This window comes from Hyperolius riggenbachi, chromosome 10, assembly GCF_040937935.1.
Source record: "Hyperolius riggenbachi isolate aHypRig1 chromosome 10, aHypRig1.pri, whole genome shotgun sequence".
NCBI lineage: Eukaryota > Metazoa > Chordata > Amphibia > Anura > Hyperoliidae > Hyperolius > Hyperolius riggenbachi.
Window position 1 is genome coordinate 52,837,971 of NC_090655.1, and position 18,103 is coordinate 52,856,073.

General features: G+C 45.9%; 1 long non-coding RNA gene across 3 annotated transcripts in view; it reads left to right on the forward strand.

Moving 5' to 3' along the window:
- Positions 1 to 18,103, forward strand: part of LOC137534259 (uncharacterized) — a 55,009-nt gene that overhangs the window by 16,736 nt on the left and 20,170 nt on the right. For 2 of the 3 annotated variants that reach the window (XR_011024348.1, XR_011024349.1), the window contains exon 3: positions 9,408 to 9,491. This is a non-coding gene — a long non-coding RNA (uncharacterized lncRNA). Of the gene's footprint in view, positions 1 to 3,883; positions 4,160 to 9,407; positions 9,492 to 18,103 lie in introns of those variants that run through there. The other variant, XR_011024347.1, reaches the window with a different exon arrangement.

Sequence of the window (18,103 nt, forward strand, 5' to 3'; positions counted from 1 at the left end):
GGCACCCGGCCTCCAGTACTGCAGAGTGGCCAGGATCTGCTTTCCTTTCCGTCCTCTTCCCCAATGTGCATCCATACTAGAACAGCAGAGAAAAGCACCACCTGAGAGGGCGTGTGCCAGAGGCTCCCAGCATCCTCTCTCTATACCCAGCTGAGTATTGTGAGGTCATCAGGTAATCCTGACCAGGGCAGTTTCTAGGCAAAAATACACCCAGGGCGGGGGGGGGGGGGGGGGGTGAAAAGTGCCCCCCCCCCCCCACGTGGAGCCAGGTATAGGTGCCCGCAGTATAGGTTAGCAAGGTCTAGTTGCACTCAGTATAGGTAGGCAGCTATAAGTCCCCCCAGTATAGGTAGCCAGCTATAGGTCCCTACAGTATAGGTTAGCCAGGTAGGTGCCTCCAGTATAGGTATGCAGTATAGTTGTCCCGGCATAGGTTAGATAGGCAAGTGTTGCCGCTATAGGTTAGATAGGTAGGTGCCCCCAGTACAGGTTAGCTAGGTGGGTGGCTCCAATATAGGTAGCCAGAATAGTTGCCCCCAGTATAGCTAGCTAGGTAGGTGCCGCCAGTATAGGCTAGATAGGTAGGTGCCTGCAGTATAGGCTAGATAGGTAGGTGCCTGCAGTATAGGCTAGATAGGTAGGTGCCCGCAGTATAGGCTAGATAGGTAGCTGCCCCCAATAAAGGCTAGATAGGTAGGTGCCCCCAGTGCAGGTTAGATAGGTAGGAACCTCCAGTACAGGTTATATAGGTAGGTACCTCCAGTACAGGTTAGAAAGGTAGGTGCCCCCAGTTATAGGTTAGATAGGTAGGTATGACAAAAAGGTTAGTCAGGAGCCTCATATACAACGTATCAAAAATATTTTTGTATTCCGAAAGCATAGTGTGAACAAACCCCCCCCTCCCATTTAAAACCATAAAAATGGCTGCAGTTCCCATAGAGGATGTTAGGCCTAGCGCTAGATGAATTTGGAGTGCACTCCAATTATTCAATCATAAACAACAGTTACCAATAGCGTATTTGTTTGGGGGCCCCCTTTATGTAAACTCAGGATGCTATTAATCCTTGTGATGTTCTCTATAGGTATCCGGGTCATGTGCCATATGTCATGGATAGCATATGCTGAATAGACTTCAGCCTCTTACTTTAGCTCCACTTTTTATATGCAGAACATACCCAGCATATTTTCTAAGCAGACCGGCACTCGCCGGGACTCACCTGTCCTTTTCTATAAGCGTATTACGCTATAATGGTGGGTACTTCCGGCATTAGCAACATCCACATGCCAGGTTCCCTAGCGTGCCACTCGTCTGCCGCCGTCCGTTTATGTGCACCGGCTACTTCTGACGTTTCTGGCGTTTTGAAGCAGGAACTAGGATGCTGGGGGGAGAGAGCGAGGCCGTACACAGAGATCCGTCACATGATCGCAGCCTCACGTGACGCGTTTCACCCGGCGTCTGGTTTCTTCAGACAGGTAGGTACCTGCAATATAGGTTAGATAGGTAGCTGCCCCCAGTTAGGTTAGATAGGTAGGTACCAGCAATATAGGTTAGATAGGAAGCTGACCCCAGTATAGGTTAGATAGGTAGGTACCTGCAATATAGGTTACATAGGAAGCTGACCCCAGTATAGGTAAGATAGGTAGGTACCTGCAATATAGGTTAGATAGGAAGCTGACCCCAGTATAGGTTAGATAGGTAGGTACCTGCAATATAGGTTAGATAGGAAGCTGACCCCAGTATAGGTTAGATAGGTAGGTACCTGCAATATAGGTTAGATAGGTAGTAGAGATGGCCCGAACAGTTCACCGGCAAACGGTTCCAGGCAAACTTTCGGTGGTTCGCGTTTGCCAGCAAAGGCGAACTTTTGCGGAAGTTCAGTTCGCCCCATAGTGCAGCATTATGGTCAACTTTGACCCTCTACATCAGTCAGCAGGCACATTGTAGCCAATTAGGCTACACTCTCTCCTGGAGCCACTCTCCCCCTTATAAAAGGCAGGCAGCGCTGGCTATTACACTCACTCGTGTACCTGCAGTAATTAGTGAAGGGACAGCTGCTGGCAGACTCTCATAGTGAAAGATTAGTTAGGCTCTTGTAGGTTTGTTAGCCATATGCGTTTTGTATGCGCTTTTCAATTGCGTTTTATGCTAATCCCTAGGAAGACAACAGGAAGTGGAAATGCATCAAATTTTTTTTTTAAATAAAACATATAAAAACGCATGTAAAACGCAAACATAAAAATTGCATACCATTGCGTTCCCATTGACTTTCATTATGTGCGTTTTTTAATATTATGCAAAAAACATGCATTTTAAAAATGCAGGCTTGTAAACACATATGCGTTTTTATATGCATTTTTTCCTGCGGCCCATCAGCTTCCATTAGCGACAAAAACGCAGCGTTTGTTCTGCAACGTTAGCGTTTCTGCTAAGTGTTCACCTAGCCTGTATGTTCTCTATTCCATATACTTATTCCTCCTATATGCATCCTCTATGTATAACCAGCTGAGTACTGTGAGGTCATCAGGTAATCCCAGCATCCTCTATACCCAGCTGAGTATTGTGAGGTCATCAGGTGGGGAAAAAACAGCTGTAACTGATCAGTCAAGTTTTCATTTGGAAAGACAATTTACAGCATGTCAGGACTATTTGCATGTAATTGATAATATATTCTGTACTAGGGATTTGATTATATTTACTTCTTTTCATAATTCACACTGATGTAATGCTTCCTGAGTGAGGTTTGTTGGCCTTTTTGTATATATGGACTTTGCTTACCCTTACCCTTGCACGCACGCACGCACGCACGCACGCACGCACGCACGCACGCACGCACGCACACACACACACACACACACATACACATATATACACACACACACACCTTTTGTTAGATATTTGACAGATATATATATATATATATATATATATATATATATAGCCAGAGCCGGGACAAGGTCCGCCAGCACCCAAGGCTGAGACACCAAAGTGCGCCCCTCCATCCCTGCCACCGCAGCCGTCACACACTGATTGCTATTAGACTAAGAGGTCCCCATGGGCCCACAACCTCCCCAACACCTTAATATCTAGTTATCTGGCTTGCAGTCACTGCCATGTATCCCCTTTTCTTATTTCTTTCTGCTTCAAACACAATTAGGAATGACAGCTGAATGAATTCTGCGCCCCCTCCTACACTGCGCCCTGAGGCTGGAGCCTCTCCAGCCTATGCCTCGGCCCGGCCCTGTATATAGCCATCATTTCTGATATCATTTGGTATATCTGCTTACATTACTTTTTCTCTGGCTACTAATAAATATATATATATATATCTTTCATTACCATAATTGCTGTATTGAAATTCTTATGTGACTATGATTGTTGTTTAAATAATTAAGTACTAAAACATTCCTTCCTTCGGTTTGCGGCATCGGAGCTGCGATCAGCGGCAGAGGAGCCCTGCTCGGCTCGGCGGTCTCTAGGCGAATGCCTCGCTCCCGCACCAGAGCTTCCTTTTAAAGCCACAGAGCGGACCACGTTGAGAACAGACACAGACCCCGCGCGCCGCTGCGCCACACTTGTGCTTCTTCTCCCGCCTCTTCGCGGGGTTTTCAGGCGATCGGCGACCCCAAAATCCGGGACCACCCACATATCTCCATCTCCGGACTCCCCACCAAAGAACCGAACAGGAATCTCAGAGAAATGCCGGCGCTTTCATGTGGAAATCCCCCGATCCATGGGCGCCCCCTGGCGGTCACAGCGCTAGCGGTGGGGAGACAGCTGTTCGGGGGCAGATTGCGGTGGTGAGAGGGGGCAGAGAGGGGAGATCGCTGCTGGGGGTGGACGAAGGGTCTCTGGCAGACACGTGTAATGTTATTTGGGGCCTCCAGGGGGCGGTGATGGGGAGCTATGAGCAGTGTAGTGTGATTGAAGAAGCACAGAGGCTGTCACGTGACCCCGGAGCTGTCGGCACTGGAGGTTCAGATGCGGCTCCTCACGTGCAGAGGGGAGGGGCTCTGGCACATCCCCCTGACCCCCCCCCCCCTTGCCTTTTTTACATACAGCAAAGAAGGCTGCAAGAAGCCACGCCCCCGGCGCCGAGAAGCTCCGCCCCCCAATCTGGGACACTTTGGAGAGGCAGCCCTGACAGGAATTTGGGAGCAGGTGAGAATGTGCATCCCCCAAAGCAGCACCCACAATGACCCCCCCCCCGCCAATCACCCTCACTGACCCCTCCCCCCCCCCCCAGCACCCACAGTAGCTTCTCCTTCATCCACACACCCACACTGACCTCTTCCCCAATCACCCACACTGACCCCTCCCCCCAGCACCCACAGTAACTTCTTCCTCACCCACCCACACTGACCTCTCCCTCCACCAATCACCCACACTGCCCCCCCCCAGAACCCACAGTAACATCTTCCTCACCCACCCACACTGACCTCTCCCTCCACCAATTACCCACACGGACCCCTCACCCCCCCCCCCCCCCCCCAGAACCCACAGTAACTTCTCCCTCATCCCCCTCTCCACACACTGACCTCTCCCAACACCGATCACCAACACTGACCCTCCCCCCCCCCTCCAGAACCCACAGTAACTTCTCCCTCATCCCCCCCCACCCCCACACTGACCTCTCCCTCCACCATTCACCTACACTGACCCATCACCTCTCCCCCCCCACACACACACACACTGACCTCTCCCTCCACCCACCTTAACCTCTCCATCACCCACACTGACCTTTCCCTCCCAACAGCACCCACACTGACCTCTGCCTCTCCCACCCCCCACACTAACCTCTCCCACCCCCCACAATCCACACTAACCTCTCCCTTCCCTGACAACCACACTGACCTCTCCATTCCCCCACCACTCACACTAACCTCTCCCACCCCACAGAACCCACTCTTACTTCTCCCTGACCCGACATTGGGTATCATTCATAAAGCATTTCCCAGAAGTCTAAAATACCGACAGCTGTGTTTTCCTGCACTGATTCTCATTACCGACAACACTTATGAATGATACCCAATCACACTGATTGATGAAGTTCCCCCTGTTGGTGTCTTTTGAAGCATGCACTTTACTTAACATTGTTTGTGTCTTGTTACCTCCCTCTTGGCAACCAAACAACAAAAAATCCCCCTCCTCTCTCTTTCTGAGTATACATAAATAATGGACGCTATGCTTGTGGCGCATACCACATTTCAAACATTGAATTGGGTAGGACATGTACGCTATGCTTAGTGCCTCTTACCTGATTGGCTATATCCATATAGCTTTGCATTTACTTATTGTTTGAGTCAAACAGTAACGTCCCTTACTTGGGATGTCTCTGCTCTGCATTTCGTGCCGATTTTCCTGCTGTATTTTCAATATTATTATTTTGTTCATCACTTTATTTACATGTATATTATCCCTTGTGTAATATTGTGTGACACTTTGTGAAAAAACTGTTGTTTTTAATTTAGGGACATTGTATTCAGCCCTGGTAACTATTTGCGTTCCAAGCCGGCATAGCACTTCCTGAAGTGACGCACCTCCGTTTGACGGTGACGCACTTCCGGCTGCCGGGCTTGGTTACCCATGTGCGCTTGCCATTGATGGGCATAGACCAGCACACAGCGACATAATGGATGCGCTACAGGGAAGGGAATCACGTGGACTCTTGCGCTCCATGACTCATTTTCAACACAGCTTGGAAGGCAGATATATTTGCGCTCCAGCTGATGACGTTCTTCACTCGGACAGCTTGTCCTATCAGAGCGCTCCATCCACGAAAGTCCCCAGCTCTTAAAGGGATACTTAAGTCAAAAATAAAAAATGATTTTTACTCACCTGGGGCATCCCTCAGCCCCCTGAAACTGTATGGTGCCCTCGCAGCCTCGCTCCGATCCACCTGTCCCCGCCGGCGGCTACTTCCGGGTTCGGCGACAGCCGCTGACAGGCTGGGAACGCGAGTGATTCTCCGCGTTCCCAGCCGCTATATCATCCTCTATGTTGCTATAGCGTATAACATATACGCTTTTGCTGCATAGAGGGTGATATAGCGGCTGGGAACGCAGAATCACTCACGTTCCCAGCCTGTCAGCGGCTGTCGCCGAACCCGGAAGTAGCCGCCGGCGGGGACAGGAGGATCGGAGCGAGGCTGCGAGGGCACCATACAGTTTCAGGGGGCTGAGGGATGCCCCAGGTGAGTAAAAATCATTTTATATTTTTGACTTAAGTATCCCTTTAAGCAACTCCTTTTCTTATGATACACTGCTCCTGAGGAAGTGGTTATCTTTAACCACGACACGTGTGGAGCGTCTGGCCCTCATCTGAATGCTGCTATCAATTCTAGGACCCCCCAGTATCGGTATATGTATGCTACAACCCCATAAATAACTTTTTGAATTGCATTACTGATCCCTATATGCACTGTTCATGCACTTTTACCTGAACACTCATGTTCTTTGAACATTATATCTATCCTTATTTCCCACAGAAATAAGGAGGGCTTATTACTGTAGGGCTTATTACTGTAGCATGTCATTTTCAGGTCTTGACCCGGGTCTGGGATTGCCTTACATTGGGCTCAAGCATTGAACCCAATTTTTGACAATTTAAGCAGTTACAGGGCTGATTGTTTACATAGGTGGTGAGACACTTATTGATCATTGGTCCGCAATTGATGTATTATGGTGAGTTGCTGCTTGTTAGCTGTAGCTTTTTAAATTATTTTATGTGTTCTTTGCATGGTGTCCAATAAAGATTGTTTACATTTGGAATGGTGGTGCAGCCTGTATTTCCAAGACCTCTTTTTTCTTTTTTATGGTTAAGGTATGATGCTTTTTGTCCTGGTAGCTGCACACCAGTACTATTGAGGAGTGCGGATTATTTCTATTGCATATCAATCCCAGTCACACAGTGACCAATTGGGCAAAGTTTGAGAACCCTTCCATTAACAGTGTAAGAATGGCTGCAGTTTACATTTTCCCAGTGAATGTTGTATTTGTCTCCGCCCACTTTTTGGTTATGGGGATAAAAAGTATCCTATATGTTATTTCAGGTAATGTACTATGTGTGTGCCAAATTTCATTCAAATTCCTTCAGCCATTTTTGCGTGATCAAGTAACAAACATCCGCACTTCCCCTTTTATAATATTAGTAGGATATGCTGCATTTTATATATTAACTGCATTTTCTATATGGGCTAATGTGCTTTATTTTCTGTATGGGCTAATGTGCTGCAATTCATATATAGGCTGCTGTTTCTATATGGATTAACCTGCTTATTTTCTATATGGGCTAACATGCTGCATTTTATTAATGGACTGCATTTTGTATATGGGCCAATGTGCTGCATTTTATAGATGGACTGCATTTTCTACATGGGCTAAAGTGCTGCATTTTCTATATGGGCTAAAGTGCTGCATTTTCTACATGGGCTAATGTGCTGCATTTTATTAATGGACTGCATTTTCTACATTGGCTAACAAGCTGCATTTTCCATATGGGCTAAAGTGCTGCATTTTCTATATGGGCTAAACGTGCTGCATTTTCCATATGGGCCAATGTGATGCATTTTATATATGGACTGCATTCGGAGCAGTGCTTTTCAGCGCTGCTAGATGTGGGCGCAGCCGGCGCCACCATAGACTATTATAGGAATCACATCACACAGCGCTCAGTGAGTAACGTTGGGGCCGTCAAAAGACGGAGCTGAAGTTGCTTAAAAAACACAATAATTCGGCTTCCAGCAATCGCTGGAAGCCAAATTATATCATTCCCCCCCCCCCCCCCCTTTATCCATGGCGGCCTGGAGGGGGAATAGTAATTAACATGGCCCGGACTTGTGCAGAAGCAGGATCAGCCATGTACTGGCTGTGTCCTGCGCCCAAGTCTACCGGCGCAGATTTCACATGTATGCACTGCATTTTCTATACTGGCTAACGTGCTGCATTTTCTGATATGTGAGATGGGCCCCTGTATCGGGGGAGGGGGGTGGTTAGAAGCTGTGCCCCCACAGCTCTGGAACCCCCTGCAGTCACTGGGGCTGCTCTCTGTGGTTACACCTCTGGTGAACAGTGTGTCCTTTAGCCTTTGCCATAAACAAACACTAGTAACAGAGTATGGTATAGATATTGTGGGGACTGCTTGAGTGTCCTGAACGTAACTGCAGAACACTTATAAAGCATATACAGTATATTAGAATCTTGCTGCTTAAATACATTGTTCAAGTAGTCTGAAGTGTGTGTCCAGGTGCCCCAAATGTTCCTGGCATTCCCTTCAGCCATTGCACACTTTAGATCAGCTTTGTCTGACAGTTATCTTCTATTGTTCTTCCTACACCTCCAGCTCACCCCTTTTCCCCTTCCCTTTCCGTACAACTGAACAGGCTGCTCAGCAGATAGCCCGCTAGCCTGTCTATACAGAAATCATTCCTAAATTACCACAAAACAAGTGCACTTACCAGATTCTATCAGACCTTAATTACAGGGTCTGAAACAGGGCAATCGTACGACCAGCGGCCAATATCTTCCCAGCTGGTCTTCTAATTACTGGGCTAAGATGTCCACGCTCACTCAAATAGTAGTACCCACGGTGGTTGCATGCAAAGAATATATGAGAACTCATCTAAGCAAATCTCTCTTAAAAGCATTTATTTCAGTAAAACTCCCAATAAAGCATTTATTTCAATAAAACTCTACCCGACCGGTTTCACTGTTAAGTTTCATCAGGGGCTAAAAGAGCAAACGGCTGAAACGGCATATTTATACCTTCTAAAACTCATGCCGGTCGGGTGAGGCGGACATTTGGCTGAATGGCGTCCTGTGAGTTTATATGCTGTATATCGTCCCTGTCACAAGGGCCCTGATGTGAGTGATTGTTCAATAATGTTTATTGGGAGTTTTATTGAAATAAATGCTTTTAAGAGAGATACGCTTAGATGAGTTCTCATATATTCTTTGCATGCAACCACCGTGGGTACTACTATTTGAGTGAGCGTGGACATCTTAGCCCAGTAATTAGAAGACTAGCTGGGAAGATACTGGCCGCTGGTCGTATGATGCCCTGTTTCACAACCTGTAATTAAGGTCTGATAGAATCTGGTAAGCGCACTTGTTTTGTGGTGCAATATTGGTGGAGGAATTTGAGACTAGCGCCGAAGTTATACATCTTATTTATTGGAAGGACACTGAACTGGAGTGTTTTGAACTGTGGCAGCTTATCTCAATGAGAATTTTCTAACTGTTCAGAGTTTATTTATATGATTGCGCTGATATAGTTTATATATTCCTAAATTACCACCTTGAACTAATGTTTTTATGTGAATGGAGTAATTCATATTTTAATATCAATCAACATTTATAACAGTATTTAACAGTATTTATAAATTAAATGTACTGTTTCCATAACTCCACAGGCCTTTGTCGAATAAGTTCTGGATCGGTGGGATCAAGGAGGATTGAGAAGACTCTGAACTCTCCAGAGGCTTCCCACTACTGAGGTAAGTATTCAATTATCTTTTTTCGCTTCAGGTACCCTTGAAAGGATACATGAGGTGACATGATGAGATACAGTGACTTGCAAAAGTATTTGGCTCCCTTGAAGTTTTCCACATTTTGTCACATTACTGCCAGAAACATGAATCCATTTTATTGGAATTTCACATGAAAGACCAATACAAAATACTGTACACGTGAGAAGTGGAATGAAAATCATATATGATTCCAAACATTTTTTACAAAAAAATAACTGCAAAGTGGGGTGGGGCGTAATTATTCAGCCCCTTTTGGTCTGAGTGCAGTCAGTTGCCCATAGACATTGCCTGATGAGTGCTAATGACTAAATAGAGTGCACCTGTGTGTAATCTAATGTCAGTACAAATACAGCTGCTCTGTGACGGCCTCAGAGGTTGTCTAAGAGAATCTTGGGAGCAACAACACCATGAAGTCCAAAGAAAACACCAGACAGGTCAGGGATAAGGTTATTGAGAAATTTAAAGCAGGCTTAGGCTACAAAATGATTTCCAAAGCCTTGAACATCCCACGGAGCACTGTTCAAGCGATCATTCAGAAATGGAAGGAGTATGGCGCAACTGTAAACCTACCAAGACAAGGCCGTCCACCTAAACTCACAGGCCAAACAAGGAGAGCGCTGATCAGAAATGCAATCAAGAGGCCCATGGTGACTCTGGACGAGCTGCAGAGATCTACAGCTCAGGTGGGGGAATCTGTCCATAGGACAACTATTAGTTGTGCACTGCACACAGTTGGCCTTAATGGAAGAGTGGCGGTGCTTCTCTTCAGCAGGGACAGGGAAGCTGGTCAGAGTTGATGGGAAGATGGATGGAGCCAAATACAGGGAAATCATGGAAGAAAACCTCTTGGAGTCTGCAAAAGACTTGAGACTGGGGTGGAGGTTTACCTTCCAGCAGGACAACGACCCTAAACTTAAAGCCAGGGCAACAATGGAATGGTTTAAAACAAAACATATCCATGTGTTAGAATGGCCCAGCCAAAGTCCAGATCTAAATCCAATCGAGAATCTGTAGCAAGATCTGAAAACTGCTGTTCACAAACGCTGTCCATCTAATCTGACTGAGCTGGAGCTGTTTTGCAAAGAAGAATGGGCAATGATTTCAGTCTCTAGATGTGCAAAGCTGGCAGAGACATACCCTAAAAGACTGGCAGCTGTAATTGCAGCAAAAGGTGGTTCTACAAAGTATTGACTCAGGGGGCTGAATAATTATGCACACCCCACTTTGTAATTATTTATTTGTAAAAAATGTTTGGAATCATGTATGATTTTCGTTCCACTTCTCACGTGTACACCACTTTGTAATGGTCTTTCATGTGGAATTCCAATAAAATTGATTCATGTTTGTGGCAGTAATGTGACAAAATGTGGAAAACTTCAAGGGGGCCAAATACTTTTGCAAGCCACTGTAGACATGTCTATGTACAGCGCCAAATATACAAATAACTATGCTGTGTTCCTTTTTTTCTTTCCCTGCCTGAAAGAGTTAAACATCAGGAATGCAAGTGACTGGCTTGGGACTGGATGGGACCACAGCGTAACCCTCAGTGATAAGGAATTACAGCCATAATACAGAAAATGGCTTCTGAGATCAGAAAATAGATTAAAAATGGTCAACAGTTCATAGACTTTAGCTCTGGCATACTTCAATGAAGGGTTATTGAGCAGAGACAACGAAACAGTAAAAACTTAAAAAGTAGATTTAAATATAAAATAAAACTTCTGCCGCTGAGGGAGTCATCAGATACTCACTTTGCCCATGCGCTGCAGCTACAAACTTCTTCCTGCTCTTGTGTTCCATCTCACATTAAGAGTGCTTCCTAGGGGACGCTCTTGCTGTGAGATGGAACACAAGAACAGGAAGAAGATTGTAGCTGCAGCGCATGGAGCATGGCCGAAGTGAGTATCTAATGACTGCTGAGCAGCTGCTGCTGCGTCCCCCCTGATCCTGACTACCTATACAGAGGCATCTAATACTGACTATCTATACAGCGGCATCTAATACTGACTATCTATACAGAGGCATCTAGTACTGACTATCTATACTGAGGCATCTAATCCTGACTATCTATACCACGTGTCAAACTCTGGCCCATGGGCCAAATTTGGCCCGCAGCGCCAGAAAACTTGGCCCGCAAGTGCTTTCCTGATTTTACATTGATTTTGGCCCGTGGCCATGCTCCCGGCTCCGCTCCCTCCCACAGTAAGTTTGCGCTGCCCTCCTTCCTTGTATGAGTGATAGAGCGTGATTACGCTCAAACACTCGCTTGCTCCGCCTAACTAATAACATGAGGGGTTTTACTTCCTGGCGGCCGCTTCTTTACCTCCTGGAGTCGGCGACCCGTCCTGCACAGAAGTCTATTCCCCTGATGCTCTTCACATGCCCGGCGCCATGGCATGCAGCAGTGATGTAAACACAGCAGGGCGGCTCCCCCAGTAACATCGCGTATACAGGAAGTACTTCCTGTATGTGCGCCTTCTGTGTCGGAGCCGCTCTGCTGTGTTCACATCACTGCTGCATGCCATGGCGCTGGGCATGCGAAGAGCATCAGGGGAGCGGACTTCTGTGCAGGATGGGCCGCCGACTCAAGGAGGTAATGGAGCGGCGGCCAGGGAAAAAGGGGCGGCAGGCTGGCTACCTACAGGGAACAGCTACCTATCTAATCTATACTGGGGGACAGCTACCTAATCTATACAGGGGGAAAGCTACCTATCTAATCTATACTGGGGGACAGCTACCTATCTAATCTATACTGGGGGACAGCTACCTATCTAATCTATACTGGGGACAGCTACCTATCTAATCTATAATGTGTACAGCTACCTATCTAATCTATAATGTGTACAGCTGCCTATCTATCTAATCTATACAGAGGACAGCTACCTATCTAATCTATACAGGGGACAGCTACCTATCTAATTATACTGGGGGACAGCTGCCTATCTATCTAATCTATACAGGGGACAGCTACCTATCTAATCTATACAGGGGACAGCTACCTATCTAATCTATACAGGGGACAGCTACCTATCTAATCTATACTGGGGACAGCTGCCTATCTATCTAATCTATACTGGGGACAGCTACCTATCTAATCTATACTGGGGACAGCTGCCTATCTAATCTATACAGGGGACAGCTACCTATCTAATCTATACAGGGGGCAGCTGCCTATGTAATCTATACAGGGGACAGCTACCTATCTAATCTATACAGGGGAGAGCTGCCTATCTAATCTATAAAGGGGATAGCTACCTATCTACTCTATACAGGGCCAGGGACAGCTACCTATCTACTCTAAATTACAAGGGACAGCTACCTATCTAATCTGTACAGGAGACAGCTGCCTATCTAATCTATACAGTGGACAGCTGCCTATCTAATCAATACAGGGGACAGCTACCTATCTAGTCTATACAGGGAACAGCTGCCTATCTAATGTATACAGGGGACAGCTGCCTATCTAATCTATACTGGGGGGCAGCTACCTAGCTAATCTATACTGGGGACAGCTACCTATCTAATCTATACTGGGGGCAGCTGCCTATCTAATCTATACAGGGGACAGCTACCTATCTAATCTATAAAGGGGACAGCTGCCTATCTAATCTATACTGGGGACAGCTACCTAGCTAATCTATACAGGGGACCGCTGCCTATATAATCTATACTGGGGGACAGCTGCCTATCTAATCTATAAAGGGGACAGCTGCTTATCTAATCTATACAGGGGACAGCTACCTATCTAATCTACTGGGGACAGCTACCTATCTAATTTATACAGGGGTCAGCTGCCTATCTAATCTATAAAGGGGACAGCTGCCTATCTAATCTATAAAGGGGATAGCTACCAGGGACAGCTACCTATCTACTCTAAATTACAAGGGACAGCTACCTATCTAATCTGTACAGGGGACAGCTGCCTATCTAATCTATACAGTGGACAGCTGCCTATCTAATCAATACAGGGGACAGCTACCTATCTAGTCTATACAGGGGACAGCTGCCTATCTAATGTATACAGGGGACAGCTGCCTATCTAATCTATACTGGGGGGGGGCAGCTACCTAGCTAATCTATACTGGGGACACCTACCTATCTAGTCTATACAGGGGACAGCTACCTATCTAATCTATACAGGGGACAGCTACCTATCTAATCTATACAGGGGACAGCTACCTATCTAATCTATACTGGGGACAGCTACCTATCTAATCTATACAGGGGACAGCTACCTATCTAATCTATACTGGGGACAGCTGCCTATCTAATCTATACTGGGGACAGCTGCCTATCTAATCTATACTGGGGACAGCTACCTATCTAATATATACAGGGGACAGCTGCCTATCTAATCTATAAAGGGGACAGCTGCCTATCTAATCTATACTGGGGACAGCTACCTATCTAATCTATACTGGGGACAGCTACCTATCTAATCTATACTGGGGACAGCTACCTATCTAATCTATACTGGGGACAGCTACCTATCTAATCTATACAGGGGACAGCTGCCTATCTAATCTATACTGGGGACAGCTGCCTATCTAATCTATACTGGGGACAGCTGCCTATCTAATCTATACTGGGGGCAGCTACCTATCTAATCTATACAGGGGACAGCTGCCTATCTAATCTATAAAGGGGACAACTGCCTATCTAATCTATACAGGGGACAGCTGCCTATCTAATCTATAAAGGGGACAACTGCCTATCTAATCTATACTGGGGGCAGCTACCTATCTAATCAATACAGGGGACAGCTGCCTATCTAATCTATACTGGGGACAGCTACCTATCTAATCAATACAGGGGACAGCTGCCTATCTAATCTATACTGGGGACAGCTACCTATCTAATCTATACAGGGGACAGCTACCTATCTAATCTATACTGGGGACAGCTGCCTATCTAATCTATACAGGGGACAGCTACCTATCTAATCTATAAAGGGGAGAGCTGCCTATCTAATCTATACAGGGGACAGCTGCCTATCTAATCTATACTGGGGGGCAGCTACCTAGCTAATTTATACTGGGGACAGCTACCTATCTAACCTATACTGAGGACAGCTACCTATCTAACCTATACAGAGGTCAGCTACCTATCTAATCTATACAGGGGACAGCTACCTATCTAATCTATACTGGGTCAGCTACCTAGCTAACCTATGCTGGGGAAACCTACCTAGCTAATCTATACTGGACGCACCTACCTAGCTAATCTATACTGGGGAAACCTACCTAGCTAATCTATACTGGAGGTACCTACCTACCTAGCTAATCTGTATTGGGGACAACTACCTAGCTATCCTATACTGGGTGCACCTATGCGTGACTAACCTATACTGGGTGCACCTATGCTGGTCTACCTATACTGGGCCACCTACCTGACTAACCCATACTGGGGGCACCTACTTAGCTAACCTATACTGGGGGCACCTATGCCTTACTAACCTATACGGGTTGCACCTACCTAGCTAACCTATACTGGATGCACCTATGTCTACCTGAACTGGGAGTACTTACCTGGCTAACCTATACATGGGGCACCTATGCCTGAATAAACTATACTGGGGGCACCTATACCTGGCTTCCTATACACTCCAGCTGTACCTGTCTACCTACCTATACTGAGGGTGTTTTTTTTTTCTTATTGTCTCACCATAGCTATAACATGCGGTACACTGTCAGGTCTGTGCGATCATTCCAAATGGGAAAGGAAGGGGGGGGGGGGGGGGGGGGTAAATATGACTGTTGGCCCTCGACCTGGTCTAAGTTCTAAATTTCCGCCCTCTGTCTATTTGAGTTTGACACCCCTGATCTATACAGAGGCATCTAATCCTGACTATCTATACAGAGGCATCTAATCCTGACTATCTATACGGAGGCATCTAATCCTGACTATCTATACAGAGGCATCTAATCCGGACTATCTATACAGAGGCATCTAATCCTGACTACCTATACAGAGGCATCTAATCCTGACTATCTATACGGAGGCATCTAATCCTGACTATCTATACAGAAGCATCTAATCCTGACTACCTATACAGAGGCATCTAATCCTGACTTTCTATACAGAGGCATCTAATCCTGACTACCTATACAGAGGCATCAAATCCTGACTACCTATACAGAGGCATCAAATCCTGACTACCTATACAGAGCCATCTAATCCAGACTATCTATACGGCTCTGAGCTTAAGCCCTGTGTTATGGATTTAGCAGCATCTTGAGACCAGATAGGAAGTGGTTGTCCAGCGGATGGGTGAGAGACTTCTGCTGTACAACGGTAGCTTTGTCTCTGGACCACAATGTCTTGTGTTTATACATGCTGCATCGCTTGCTTTTGTACACTCTTCATGGTGGCATATTCCATACTCAAGAGTTCTAACTGATTCAACAACTGCGATTGAGTTGTGATCTGGACACTCTGCTGGAATAGTGTGGACACTGCTGGAATTATTGCAATGGCAATTGTTTGAGGAATGAGCGCATCAGTTTAAGGCGCCAAGCATCATTGCTTTTCCATTATGAATTGTGCTTGATGCTATTACCAAATTAATATCTGGGAATTGCAACCAGGGATACCTGTTCTCTGAACTGTTGCTCATAGCTAGTAGGTGTAGTCCAGCGGACCATTCCTGGCAGGTAGTTGTAGATAGTGTGTGAATGTCATTACAGCATGGGCCGACCATATTGTTTTTAATATTTTGACAAATCTGTCAGATATTTTACTAGATGTTCGTCTGACTATGCACTTTAACTTTTTCTAATGCAGTAATAAAGTGACAACACAGTGGTGGACATACACGCTCATTAGAGTGTTATTTTTTCCCCTTACCTTTTTCAATTACCTATACAGAAGCATCTATTACTAGCTACCTATACAGAGGCATCTAATCTGGGCTATTTGTACAGAAGCATCTAATCCTGGCTACTTATAAAGAGGCATCTAATCCTTGCTACCTATACAGAGCCATCTAATCCTGACTATCTATACAGAGGCATCTAATCCTTGCTACCTATACAGAGCCATCTAATCCTGACTATCTATACAGAGGCATCTAATCCTTGCTACCTATACAGAGCCATCTAATCCTGACTATCTATACAGAGCCATCTAATCCTTGCTACCTATACAGAGCCATCTAATCCTGACTATCTATACAGAGCCATCTAATCCTTGCTACCTATACAGAGCCATCTAATCCTGACTATCTATACAGAGCCATCTAATCCTTGCTACCTATACAGAGCCATCTAATCCTGGCTACCTATACAGAGCCATCTAATCCTGGCTACCTATACAGAGCCATCTAATCCTGGCTACCTATACAGAGGCATCTAATCCTGGCTACCTATACAGAGGCATCTAATCCTGGCTACCTATACAGAGGCATCTAATCCTGGCTACCTATACAGAGGCATCTAATCCTGGCTACCGATACAGAGGCATCTAATCCTGGCTACCTATACAGAGGCATCTAATCCGGACTATCTATACAGAGGCACCTAATCCTGACTATATATACAGAGGCATCTAATCCTGACTATCTATACAGAGGCATATAATCCTAGCTCCCTATACAGAGGCATCTAATCCGGACTCCCTATACAGAGGCATCTAATCCTGACTATACAGAGGCATCTAATCTCGGCTACCTATTCAGAGACATCTAATCCGGACTATCTGTACAGAGGCATCTAATCCTGACTATCTACACAGAAGCATCTAATCCTGACTATCTATACAGAGGCATCTAATCCTGGCTACCTATACAGAGGCATATAATCCTAGCTCCCTATACAGAGGCATCTAATCCTGGCTACCTATACAGAGGCATCTAATCCTGGCTACCTATACAGAGGCACCTAATCCTGACTATAAATACAGAGGCATCTAATACTAGCTCCCTATACAGAGGCATCTAATCCTAGCTCCCTATACAGAGGCATCTAATCCTTGCTACCTATACAGAGGCATCTAATCCTGACTACCTATACAGAGCCATCTAATCCTGGCTACCTATACAGAGGCATCTAATCCAGACTATCTATACAGAGGCAGAGGACTATCTATACAGAGCGGTTGTCCAGCGGATGGGTGAGCGACTTCTGCTTTACAACGGTAGCTTCATTTGTCTCTGGGCCGCAATGTCTTGTGCTTACACATGCTACATCGCTTGCTTTTGTACACGCTTCATGGTGGCATATTCCATACTCAGTTCTAACTGATTCAACAACTGCGATTGAGTTGTGATCTGGACACCACAAGTTTTCGCACCGGGTGCCACCAACCCTAGTAACGCCTCTGATACCAGGCATGGGCAAACTTGGCCCTCCAGCTGTTAAGGGAACTTCAAATCCCACAATGCATTGCAGAAGTGTGACAGCCACAGTCATGACTCATAAAGGCAAATGCATTGTGGGACTTGTAGTTCCTTAACAGCTGGAGGGCCAAGTTTGCCCATGCCTGATCTATACAGAGGCATCTAATCCTGACTATATATACTGAGGTACCTATTGCTAACTATCTATACAGAAGCATCTAATCCTGGCTACCTGTGCAGAGGC